Below are 12140 nucleotides of genomic sequence, written 5' to 3'. Positions count from 1 at the left end.
GAGCAATTCTTGCTACAACTGGGTGATGCAGGCCCAACAAGGACAGATGCCAAGGTCAGGGCCTAGAGATCTTAGAGGAGACTGAGTAAAGTTTAGTTGAGGAAGGAGCCTCTGTCACCAACAAGAGCAGATACACATCTCCTCAAGTGCACACAGAACTCTCTCCAGGATAGACCACGTGCTAGGCCACAAAACAATTCTTAACAAATTTAAGAAGATTGAAATCATACAATCTTTTCCAACTGCAATAGAATGAAACTAAAAATCAATAGCTGAAGGAAAACTGGAAAATCCACAGAAATAGGCAAATTAAATAATACACTGTTAAACAACCAATGGGTCAAAGAAGAAATCACAGGAGAAATTATAAAATATCTTGAGACAAATGAAAATGAGAATATAACCTACCAAAACTTATGGGATGCAGCAGAAGTGGTGCTAAGAGGGAAGTTTATAGCCATAAAAGCTTACATTAAAAAAGAAGATCTCAAATCAACTATCTAACTTTATACCTCAAGGAGCTAGAAAAAGAAGAACAAACGAAACCCAAAGGTAGCAGAAAGAAGTTAATAATGAAGATTAGAGCAAAGGTAAATGAAATAGTAGGGAAAAATCCTCTTTTATTTCTTCTTATGAATTTTGTGAAACTAAAAACCTTAAATTGGTCACCCCTCTCTCAGTCTTTCTATCCTAGAAAGTACACACCACAAAGTATATTCCTTCCAGTTCTATTTCCTCAACTTGATGATGAAATGCTAGACATGCCCCAGCATCTTTAAACTGCCCTTGAGCCCCTTATTCCTTGTTTTTTCTATGATGTTCTTAAAGGAAATCTCAGCATACACTGTTCTTTTCCCCAAGTACTATACTGAGAACTCAAAGAAATAAAAGGGCACATGTAAGAAACAACAAATGCTGGATTTACTGGCACTGAAAGGAATTAAGCCAGAAGACCTCCTGAAGGGTTCTTGGCACTTTTCGGAAGGAGGAGAGGGACAACCTGATGAGAAGGTGGGCAGACTTCCCAAACAAAGGGAAGACTCAGATTGCAGGAGCACTCCTGAAGCTGGCAGTAAACTGGGAGCCTGTTGTGTGTCTGAGTAACTGTGAGCAGCTGTCTTCTTGCACCCCCACCAGGCAGAGAGGACTGCATGGGCCTCCCTGGAAGGTTTCACCCACCCGGGCATGCTTTTTTAAAAAATTGTATGATGATGAAGGGAGTAGAGTGTGGGTGTCACATTGTTAATCCTGATTGCTCAGAATATGCCTGTATACTTTCAAACACATCCAGAGTCCAGGATCGCACACTATCACACCTTTTCATAGTGCTGAGCTGGAGATGAAAGGGAGTAGAACAAGCGCCAAAGAAACCAGAAGAGATTTCTATATTTCTTCAAATAACTCCAAAGACTTGAGAGACTCAAATTCTGCTTGATGGAGTGAATGCTGCAGATCACATCAGCAATCAGTAAGACCAAGTATATCTCCAGAGCGCTTTGAATAGGAAATCAATGAGCCCTAGCCCCAAAAGATTGGGGTTCCCATGATCTTGGTCAGTATGATGGGAATGCTACCCACTTGGGGAGAACGTTCCTTCTCATCAGAGTCCGAGTGGACAAAGTTACGAATGATCACACAACCACCTTCCCACCTTTACAAACAAAGTGTTTGTATTAGTCAGGACTCTGACTTGGAAATAACAACAGCCTAATACAATTCAGTTAAGTGAAAAATGGAAATTCATATGGCTCACATAGATGGGAAGAATACTGGAAAAACTCACATAATACAGAAGTTCTGCAGGAACCAGGGCTTCAGAGGCTGCAACTTGGGACATGACACTTCCAGGTTCATCTCTGCACACATCTGCTTCTCAGTGTTGAACTCATTCTCTCTCCCTGCAAGCAGGCTTCTTGCACATGGCAAGTACATGCTTACATTCTCCAAGCATCATTGTTCCAAAGATCAAAAATATTCAAGGAAGAAATCACATGGGCTGATTACCATGCCACTTCCTGAGGACAGTGGGTTGGCATATTATGATGGGCTAGGCCTGGGTCACTTGCCTCCCCCTTGGCTTTGATGGACAGCCCCATTTAAATCACCTGGAGTAGGAGAAGTCTTTCCCAAAGGAAAAGGGGGTGAGGGTGCTATTACTGGGAGAGGAGAGCAGACACAGCTGAGTGGCTGTGGTCCAACATGACACTCTATCTGCTCTTACGTGCGTTTTGTCTTTTATCCTCCCCACACTTCCCACCCAAATTGCTCAATATAACGTCCTGGATGTTTGATTTACTTTTTAGGGCATGCAGTGGGTAAAAAAATTATTCCCATGATAAATGGATGGTATCCCAGAAGCCCAGAATTGAGATGAGGAGTTGCCTAAGGAATTCAGGGGAAGAGTTGGGACAGACAGATGGCAGCATGGAAAGGGCATAAGATATTAACAAACTTTAATATTTATTGAGAACTTACTAAGATTTATTAAGTACTTACTGTATTATAAACTTTGCTCTGCCTTTTCTTCACAACACCTCTATTTTACAGGTGATATAACTGAAGCTTAGAGAGGTTAATCAATATTCAAAAGTCACACAGCTCCTAACTGGCCGTGCAAGAATTCCAGAGCCCATTCTCTCAATCAGTTTTCCGTATTGCCTCCCCAGGTGAACTAGATGTCAAAAGACTGGGGTTTAAACTATAAACGGGTTGGGTATTGGGGTGAGTGCTTTTTACTTTCATATATTTTCTAGATTTCTTTTCATGAATGTATATTACTTCTATAATTAAAAACAAAAATACCTTGCACAGAAAACAGAGAAACCTGGGCTATAGCTGTGAATCTGCTCTTAACTCACTCCCCATCCCTAACAACCTTTCTTTCCCCCCCACTCTGGGCCTCTGAGTTCTAGATCATATCTCTGGCTGCTGACAGCTCAGATTTCCTGAGATCCTTGTCTGATCTCCCCTCCCAGGCAAGCAAGGGGACCGGTTTCTGGAACTAAGTTAGGTGAGAAGCCTGGACCCATGGATGCAAAATGCAAAACAAAGAGGAACCAGGTCAGGGTGGCCCAGGAAACCCAAAAGTTCCAGGCATGGAGTCCAAGGCACGGGGAAAGGGTAACCAGCTGGTGTGAAGGAAGGGCTGACAGGGACCAGGTGAGACAGCCCAGCCGGTGCGGGAGAGGCTCGCACTCAGCCCAGCTGAGGCTGAGAGGGCAAACATCCGTGGATACTGCCTTCCCTCTCTCTGCACCCTTTCCTCTGCGGAACCACCCTTTGCCCACTGCATGCAGTCTCGATGGGGCCTGTCCCTCCTGAGCAGAGTGCTAGAAGGACTGAGGACAGATGAAGCACATGCTGCCTCGTGGGGACACCTCCCTGTTTCTGATGTCGCATCCCCAGAGCTGTGCTGATTCCCAAGATTGCTTCTTCCACTTTTCCTTCAGTTAAGTGTTTGCTTAAGTTTGCCAAAGTCAGTTTCTCTCGCTTGTCACCAGACAGCCCTAATAGATGCAACTCTCTTTGTTTGGATAACCTGTTGAGGTGCGGACCTGGATGGCATCTTGCACTTTGGGTCGTGGGGGCTCCTGCTGCTCTGTGCAAACACCCTCCCGGCCAGACCCAACCCAGTGCCCAGGATCCCGTAACCCCAGCCCCAGGGGCCCGTCCTCGTTACATTCCCTTGAATGTGAAACAGGCACATTCAGGCCTATCATCCAGGATGTCCCAAGCCAGCTGGAGAGGTGAGTGTGGCCCCTGCGGAACAAGAGAAGCTTCCTGGGGGCTGATAGTCTCGTGCTTTGCTTGGTGGTGCCTCAAGGTGTTAGAGAAGGGTCAGATGAGTTGTCAAAGAAAGCTTCATCCAGCACCTAGCAAACAAGAAGGCGGGGGTGGGGGGGGAGCGGTAAATGTTTGTTGATTGATGATTGTTCCTAGAGCTGGGCCACAAAAATAGACGGTATCTTGACTATGCCAGGCTTCACCCGAGCCGGCCAGCCCTCAAGGAGCACTGGGTCAAAGAAAGGGGTGAGATGCCCAGACTGAGAAGGCGGAACTCGAGGGGCCACCCTGGCATGTGAACTCTGCTTAGACGTTCATCCACCTCCCTCTCTTCCCCTGGCCTGCTTTTAACTTCCATTAGCCAATTTGTCTCCTGTTTCTTTCCGCCCCTCTCCCCTCAGGGCCCAGTCTTTTCTCTTTATAAGGATGTTGATCCCGCATCCTCCTGGCTCCCTAGAAGAGAGACCCAGCCCTAGGCTCTCCCCGAGTCCTTCCCTTAAGGGTGGTGCCACCTCCATGCTCACCTGAGCCCTCCAGGAGAGCCTTGGGCCACAAGGAGAGGGGTTCTGAGGCAGTGTCAAGTCTTCCACGGGAAGCATTTAAATGTAATCTTCCCTGTAAACTTGTATTGCTGAGAAAACTTGTTCAGACCAAAAGCAATGTGACGAGAGGGAAAACGTTTTTTTTTTTTTTTAAAGGTTACAAAAATATCAGAACTGATATTTGCACAATGACACTCAAGAGGAATGGAAACTTCAATGTGAGATGTAACTCAGAGTAATACTCGTAAGTTTCCCCCATGCCAACACAGCGCTGGAAAATGAAAATAGCATGTGGCTGGTGGCCAGAGACAGACTCTGGCTGCCCTGAACCAGCAACCAGGCCAGCACATCCACAAGTAGGCCAGCCCCATCTGGTACCCACTGGTCATCTCCCATCAAATGATCTCATTTCTCAAGCCAATATCATTTCAGCCTGAGGCTGAAACAGCCAGTGGAGGAAGGGACACTATTGAGATTTTAATCTCACTTGCTGGGGGTGGGGTGTGGAAGAGTTAGACCCCTTCTCCAGGCCACTGCCCTCCTGGACCAGGGGGAGGCCCACCTTTACCTCTACCATAGGCCTTTATGAATTGTTTTAATAATCTTTTATTATAGAAGCCAAACATGTGAGTTTTAGAAAATGAAAAAATCCTGACAAGCAAAAATGAAAAGAACACATTTCCAACCACTCAGAGATTACCATTCTAGCTCTTTAGTATATAGCTTTCCAGATTTTTTCCATGTACAAATTTGTACATGTATTGTTTTTACCAAAATGAAGTCATATTGCACATTGATTTTTTTTTTCTCTCAACTTTTATTTTGAAAATCTTTAAACCTACAGTAACTTGAAGAACTAGTATAATGAGTGTCCATAAACATTTTCCCTAGAATCATAAGTTGGTACCATTTTGTCACATTTGTTTTGTCTCTGTCTCCCTCTGTCCCCAAATATATAAATTTCTATATATCTCTATCCAGATATAGATATGTATATATCTATATCCAGATATCTATATAGATAAATATAGCAATATAGATATATAAATACATGTTAAGCATGTGGAGTAAGTTGCACATAGCATGGCCCTTCCCCCCTGAATTCCTTAGCATTTCTCCTAAGAACAAGGATACCACCACCATACAACTACCACACTCAAAAAATTTAACGCTGATACAATGCTATTAACTAATATACAGCCCATAGTTCCCTAATCGCCCAATACTGACCTTTATAGTTAGTGTCTCAGGTTGTGTTCTTTGGAAGCCAACACATATCAACATGGAGTTTGGGGTGCAAGATGCTTATCAGGCATCTACGCCTGTAAAAGGGAGCAGGTGGAAGCAGGATTGGGCAGAGGAAGAAGCTGAACCACACAGGCCTGGCAAAGCCTTGGTCTACCCAGTGGGGAAGCTCTGGAAGGAGAATTGCCCGTCAGAGTATCCTGTATGAAGCCAAGATGGCTCCACGGCCCCTCCTGGGTCAGTCACTCCACGGGGCTGCCCTGGGAAGGGCCTGACCTGGGGTGAGGCAGCTCTCTCGATGGGGCAGATCTGAAGGCACTGGCTGCTGGCCACTCTCTATGGTTGCGCAGCATGAGGGGTTAGGGTTAGGGGGTCTGCGAGGCACGCCTCCTGATCTTCCGGAGATAGACTTGTAGTGCCCTTCAAATTCTGGATCCAATCAAGGGTCACTGGATGCACTAAGTTGTCATGTCTCTTAAATGTCCTTCAAATGGTAATATTTCCCCTGCTTTTTTTTTGTCCTTTAGGATATTAACACTTTGAATGGCCCAGTCAGTTGTTTTGTGGAATGTCCTTCAAGTTGGATTTGTCTGATACAGAGTTTCCCAACCTCCTTTGTTCAGCCAATAGTCTCCCTTCCATTTTAATAAATTTCATGTTGTGTAATACCCAAACAACAATCAAAATTTCCCAACTGATCAGCCACTTCATCCAATCAGTGTCCAATCCTGGACCACAAATTGCATCTGGTAGTTACGTTCCTTAGGTCTCTTTCCATCTAACACAGTATCCTTGTCACGTGAGTAAACTTGGTGGAGGGACCAGACCACTTGTCTTGCAGACCCTGGGCTCTGAGCTCTCTGACAGCTTTCGTGTGGGTGCTCTACTTGATGACTTCCAGGTAATCACATTGGGCTATAATTCATCATAGGTGGTTATGTATACTTTGTGGAACGTGTATTAGCTGATCAATATGCACTCTGAGTCTTGAGACATGGGTCTCTCACCGAGTGGCCAGTGCTCACTCTCCCCTCTCCTGTTTTCACAGCTCCCTGTCCTCCTTCAGGTACTTATAGAAGTGGATGTGCTGTCACACCCGTGCTCCCAGCGGGGAGCGTCAGAGCGGGAATGAGGGAGGAGGGCAGCAAGGCCAGCACTGGGGGCAGAGCCTGTGTTCCCACCCTGACTCTGTCCTCACCTTCCTGTGTGACTTCAGGTAATGCCCCTTGACCTCTCCTCTTACCGAACACACAAATACAACACTCCTTGCCCTGCCCAGATTAAGCCAACTCTCAGAGAAGTTCACACAACCAGTCTGCTTCTGCCACCCCTGCCCAACTCGCCCTCCCTTCAGTGACAGGCAGGCCTGAGCTCAAAGACTCAGCTGATGTGGCTCAGGAGGACAGCCAGGTCTCTCAGGCACCACTTCAGACCCAGCACAGAGGCTGAGGTGGAGTGAGGGTACAGGAAGGGCCCATCTCTGCCTTGTGCCTGGCCCGGAAGGAGTCACCAAGAGCTCCCCACTCCCAGTCCTGGGACCCCAGTCAGCAAAGACGCACACACACACATGCATGCACGCACACATGCAAGCACACACGCACACACACGCATGCAAGTATACACACCAGCCCCTGCCATCATCACTTCTCAGCAGCTGCAATAAATTAGGGCAGCATTCTGGGAATTAGGCACTCCTTGAAAAGGAAAATAGCTATAAATGATTGAGAGCAATTTTCTTGATAAGAACTCATCAGGAGGCAGAGATGTCAGTTAATTAAAAGAATAAAGTGGAGACTTCTCTGGGCTCAAACCAATCCCAGTGTGGCACAAACAGTGAGATTCCCAGAGCCCTTTGCAGGCACTTACTTTCTGGAAGGAAGGGAGAGTTGTGCTCCCATGGCCGGGGTTAGGGAGGGGGGAGAATGAAAGACAGACAGAGGGACAGAAAGACAGAGGCAGAAATGAAACCATGCAACTCAGATTGGGACTTGAACCCACGGTCTTTTAACTGAGATCACACACCTGGTTTCAGGACTTAATGAAGCTCAGGTTCTTGATGTCTCATCGCAGGAAGAATTCAGTGAGAGACAAAGTGATGGATAAGAAGTGGATTTATTTAGAGAGAAACACACTCCACAGAGTGTGGGCCATCTCAGAAGGTGAGAAAGGCACCAGGGTATGGGGTTCTCAGTTTTTATAGGGGTGGGTAATTTCACAGGTTAATGAGTGGGAGGAGTAATCCAGCTATTTTGGGAAGGGGCGGGGATTTCCAAGAATTGGGCCACCGCCCACTTTTTGATCCTTATGGTCGGCCTGGGAACTGTCATGGTGCCTGTGGGTGTGTCATTTAGCTTGCTGATGTGAGCGTATACTGAGGCTCAAGGTCTAGTGGAAGTTGATTTGTCTGCCATATTGGACCCATTTGGTTCTAATCAGCTTATGCCATGTCCTCGGGCTATGTCATTCTTTCAAAAGTTGTGCTCTGCACCCTTCCCTCCTGTTTCAACAACACATGATCCCTGGACTTCATGTTGCCTAAGGAGGGCAGCCTGAGACAGGGACATCAAGGAGGGCTGTGGGGCTCCCAAAGGGAAGGCCAGCCAAAGGCCCCCACACCCCAGGATGCCATAGCTGTGGCCTCACCTGTCTCCCAGCAGCATGGCCCGAGTCTCCCCCACCAGGCCCAGTCACAGCTTCAGCTGGCTGCCTGCATCCCTGCAAGCAAGCAATATGCCTGCTGTGCACAGGGAGGGAGTAGGGAGAGACCCCATCAGTCACAAGTGTGCTCCCCATTCCCTCCCAACTGCAGGAAGGCAGGGACCGCGTGCTATTCGTTTCTACGCCAAGTGGGGCAGGGGGGTGAACTGTGGGTGAAGTAGGGTGCCCCTAAAGACCTGAAAGCAAGGAGGAAGGTCACTTTCTGAGACTTAAACTATGAAATTAGCTCAGAGCAAAGCAGAACTATGCATTGTCACCCTAGAGAGATAGATGGACCCTCAGTCCACAAGACCAACCATAGCCTGGTTACAAGTACTAATAACCTGTCTAAAGACAGACTGTCTCTGTCACAGGGGTTGGCCAGCTCTGAAAGCATAGGAAAGGGGAATCACCAACAGACAGACCAGGCCCTCCTGAGCAGTGTCCAAGGGAAATGGTGGCCCCATTTCAGCTGATCAAAGAAAGAAATGCCTTTTGGAGGAAGACAGGGCCACATTAGGAATGGAAGTTGCCTCAGACCACCATTTCCCAATGCACAAATCATCACTGTGTGCCCACCATTGTTAACGCAAGTTCACGTGCCTGACGCACAGTGAGGCCAAACAAACCAAAATGTCGGAGTTTGGAGCAGAGAAAGGTTTATTTCAAGGCCATGCAAGGAGACGAGGTGGCTCATGCCCTAAAATGCCCTGAGCTCCTCGAAGCATTTCAGCAAAGCATGTTAAAAAGCCAGGTGAGGGACGGGGTCGCAGGGTATGTGATCGGCTCATGCACAGTTCTCTGATTGGCTGATGGTGAGGTAACAGGGCAGTGTCACAACAATGAACATTTTCAGTCCTTAGGCTCCAGGAGACCTGGGATTATGTGCTCATGGTCATCAAGTAGTTAACATATTGCATTTGGTGGGAGGGTTTTCACATCTGCAAACAGCTCAGGAAATGTACATCAAATACTATTATCTAGGTACTTCAGAGAGGAGCTAAAGCAGAGGATATGGGGGAAGGCCTGTCCCAGGAAGGCACCATAGGGTTCTGCTTGGTTACACCAAGACCCCTTCTGATAACCAGGCCTGCCACATGACTGGCCATCAGGAGGGAAGGCACTGGTCAGGCCACACAAACCTCTGCCCAGCAGTTAGAATTCTCACTGGCAATTCACCAATGGATGTATGATTCTGCCTCAGTCTTCCATGTCTTTGGAGGTGTGGGTTGGCTTCCCTGAGTCCCATGGGCTTGAAGATACTGACCAGGTGCAGACTAAGAACTGCCTTACGAATTCAGCCTGTCTCCCAGTATCTGCATGCACTTTCTCTACCCAAAGTGGGTACTTGGTTTTAGATGGATGAGGTGTGACCGAGTCCAAGCTCACTCACTCTGCTCGCCACTCAACAGGCCAGTAAATCGGGAGACGAGGTGTTGAGGCAAGGAATAGCAACTTTATTCATAAAGCCAGGTGTCCGAGAAGATTTCCTAGAGTACCATCTTATCGGGGTCTTGATGCTAGTTTCTTTTATAGAGCAGAGAGGGTGAGGAGGTGAGGAAGTAAAGTAAAAAGGCCATAAGTCCTGCAAAACATCTCCTGGTTTGGCCAGCCTTGGGGAGGGGATGTGTTAATTTCTTTTTTTCTTGTAGCTGTTCACAGTTGGGCAGGTTCAGAATGCTTCCCTGTGAGCTGAACAAAGGCACTTTAACATTTAGGCAGAGAGGCAGGGTTCCCCAAGGGAGGCCATTATATATGTCAATAGCTACAGACAACGTCCTTTTAGTGATTATAGTAACAAAAAGTAATGGAGAGCTAAGGTTAAAGTAAAAGAAACAGATCCGACATGGAGTCAGATTTTGTTCTTCCCTGTTACAGAGGGACAGATTGACACACAGGTAACAGAAGAGTTACTGCAAGATTAACCCTAATCTCCTGGCCTTGAGAGCTGAGCCTTGCTCCCCATGATGGACATCTCTTTGGCTGTATATTTGTTCTTTCCTCTCCCAGGCGTGCCTGGCCCAAGCTCCCGCTAACCATTTGATCTGGAGTCCAGCAGCAGGGATGGGGCCAGTGAGCTTCATGCAGTGGAGGAGGCGGTCCTGTCCTCCTCACTGGGGGACCCTTCCTCACCCCTGCCAGCTCTAGAAAGTAGGAGGGGGTGGGATGCAGGACCCGTTCCTCAAGACAGTGCCACATTCCATGGACAGCCATCTTCTGGGGCCGTCTGTGGCTTGTGACACAGGAGATGGGAGTGTTTTAGAGTTTGTTTGTTTTAGTAAACAGCATAAAAAGGTCTCCACCAAGCTCTGGACATTGGCTGAGCAGTCAGGGTGGGCAAACAGCTGAGAAGTGTTTCCTCCCCAGGGCAGGGCTCAGTGTGTACCTGACAGCACCTCCCCCAGAGCAGAACCAGGCACCCCCAGGACCAGAGGGCAGAAGATCAAACTTCTCAAACCACGTTCACCTTCATGCTTATCATGATGTTCTGACCCTCCCCACTGCCGCTTCATTGTTCCTGGGCTGCTCTAGGGGTGGAAGGAAGTGGGCTTTTCGAGTTCAGAGACCATCGTTCCAGTCCAGCCAGGGCTGTGAGTACAGTTGTATGACTTGTACACCAAGATAACTGGTAGATGGAGTTCTGCTGCCAGCTGTGTGCCTACAGGACTGAGTTCACCCAGAGGTGCTGATACCGAGCAGGGCCCTGTGGGGCTCCTGGGCACAAAAGCCTTTCTGTGTCTGCCATTTCTTGATTACAGGAAATAGGCTTCATTCAGCCTCCAGGACCTTCCCTGGGCTCCAAAGAGCAGGTTCAAACAGTTGCTAATCAGGGAAGGGCGGGGCTGCCAAGACAAGGGAGGGACAGTCAAATGAAACAATAGTGCAGCCTTGGGGCAGGGTCCTGGTTCCGCCTCAAGGGATACACTTAACAATATCTTTGAGCTGTTTTGAAGATACTGAAACCCCTACCAGGTGGGAGAAGTTAAGGGTATGTTGCCCACAAGCACGTAGACTCCAGACCGGCTGGAATAAGAAGGTTGATGGTGCGGACTCTCACCTCACCACAAAAGAGTCAGAACAATGTCCGCGAGCTGACCACGCCCTCTTTGAACCATTACTGTGAAACCCCTCACTACACCCTCCAAGTAGGGACACACAGTTTTGTTGGTTTTTTGTTTTTTTAAAAAAAATTTATTTATTTGGCTGCGCTGGGTCTTAGTTGTGGCATGTGGGATCTTCGTTGTGGCATGCGGGATCTAGTTCCCTGACCAGGGATCGAACCCAGCCCCCCCGGCCTTGGGAGTGTGGAGTCTTAACCACTGGACCACCAGGGAAGTCTGGGACACACAGTTTTGAGGGCATTAGTCTGCTGTGGCCCCCTTTGCCTGGCAAAGCAATTACGTTATTCTTTTCTGCTTCACCGAAAACTCTGAGAATTAGTTTGGTGTCAGGGTACAGAGGCTGGCTTCAGCTTCAGTGCCATATGGGCTAGTACGGGGGCCCCAGTCAAGGCCCTGCCATTACTCAGCTGTGTGAGCTTAGGAAAGTCATGGCATCTCCTCCAGGCCTTGGTTTTCATACCTGTAAATTGGGGGTAGTAGTGATACTTGTTCTGCCCACTTGGCAGGCGTGGGTCAGTGACACATGGGACCTAATAGTGCTTTGTGAGCCATGAAGATGTTGGCCCTCCTCCAAGGCTCCCCTGTGGCCCTGCCCTGGCCTCCTAGTGGGCCAGTGTAACAGAGCAGGACTGTATGGGGCCTTCCCTGGGACAGGTCTTCCCCCATATCCTCTGCTTTAGCCCCTCTCTGAAGTAACTAGATAATAGTATTTGATGCATATTTCCTGAGTTGTTTTACAGGTGTGAAACCC

This window comes from Balaenoptera musculus, chromosome 19, assembly GCF_009873245.2.
Source record: "Balaenoptera musculus isolate JJ_BM4_2016_0621 chromosome 19, mBalMus1.pri.v3, whole genome shotgun sequence".
In the NCBI taxonomy this organism is placed as follows: Eukaryota; Metazoa; Chordata; class Mammalia; order Artiodactyla; family Balaenopteridae; genus Balaenoptera; species Balaenoptera musculus.
Note: the sequence above shows the minus strand (reverse complement) of the source record.